We start from the raw sequence: 1,536 nt of genomic DNA on the forward strand, positions 1-1,536 counted from the left end.
GAAGGAGAAGGAGAAGGAGAAGGAGAAGGAGAAGGAGAAGGAGAAGGAGAAGGAGAAGGAGAAGGAGAAGGAGAAGGAGAAGGAGAAGGAGAAGGAGAAAGAGAAGAGAAGAGAAGAGAAGAGAAGAAGCCTGTCAGAACTGTGCATAACAGCAGTGCCAGCCAAAGGTCTTGTTACTCCTCCCTTCCTTGCCCCCCTTCCTTCCCCCACCCTGGCTGGGGCAGTGCTTTTTTCCTGGGTGACACTAGCCATGGTAGGAGGAGGTGGCCGGTGTGAACATCATCACTGAAAGGTGCTGACTTGATCTGATCTGAAATAGAAAGTGGAGACCCCTGCCCCTCTGCTATTACTAAAAGTAGGTGCTGGGATCTGCGTCTCAGCTCTCTGGAGGAGACGGCACCAGCTGGGAAGATGCTATGACCAGGACAGCAGAAAACACTGACCAACATGCCACTTAGTAGTGGCATATCACCTTCCTTCTAAGACTGAAGAAAGGGAATCACTTCTATTGAATATTTTATTGGATGTTTTAATAAGTACAATGAGAGCAAACAGACAAAATAAAAACAACAACAACAAGAAAAAACCAGAAGTTCAGAGAATGAAGTGGACAAAATAAAAGTGTCTTTATGTCTAGATGATGTGAGCTGAAGGGCAGAAAAACGACAAGTACAATGACCAAACAAACAAACTCTCCAAACTACCTGATGCCATCAGTGGATTCAGTGAACTTCTGTTTTATAAGATCTACATACAAATAATTCTTTATAATAGCAGTAAACAGTTTGACATGAAATTTTAAACCAGCGCATTGTCTAAAGCATCAAAAACACTGAAATGTTTAACTTGCTAGCAAAAATAGTCTAAGAGCTATATATGAATACCGCAATAAGTTACTGGCTAATAAAATATTAAATAAATGGCGACATCTCATGAGTGTGGCAAAGATTGAGTAGCTAAACCCCTCACTGTTTTTCTCTTAATTGGAAGCTTGACTTTAAAATTTACATTAGAAATGCAAGAACTTCTTGAACTGAAGTCATTACAATTTAAAAAAAAGTAAGTAAACTTGGAGAAAATGCATCAAACAATTTTAAAAGTCAATACAAAATAAATTGATAAGTCAAGATAGTGTGATATTAATGGAAGGCAAGAAACTGAGTTTAGGAAATAGCACTAAGAATTCCGCAGGAAATCCTTCAATAGTTGGTCCAAGAAATTCTTAACAAATAATCATCAACGGTCAGATAAGACCATAAAAAAGAATTGGCTTCAGACCTTTACCTCACGCCACACACACTCACACACACATGAAATACATCCAAGAACTAATTATAAAAGCTATAAGTATAAGGGGTTATGTTAAACCTAACATCAGAGAGGCGGTAGGCAGGGCAGAGACCTGTCCATATGCAGTGAATGTCTCTTGACTGGAGGCAGAGCTTGAATACTTGGGAGGGACTTGCCTGAGGACTACACAGCCTCTGGGGAGGACTCTGGTGTGGTGAGGAGCGGAGGGAAGACAGGGATTTCCAG

Source organism: Mus pahari, chromosome 3 (genome assembly GCF_900095145.1).
Source record: "Mus pahari chromosome 3, PAHARI_EIJ_v1.1, whole genome shotgun sequence".
Classification (NCBI taxonomy): Eukaryota; Metazoa; Chordata; class Mammalia; order Rodentia; family Muridae; genus Mus; species Mus pahari.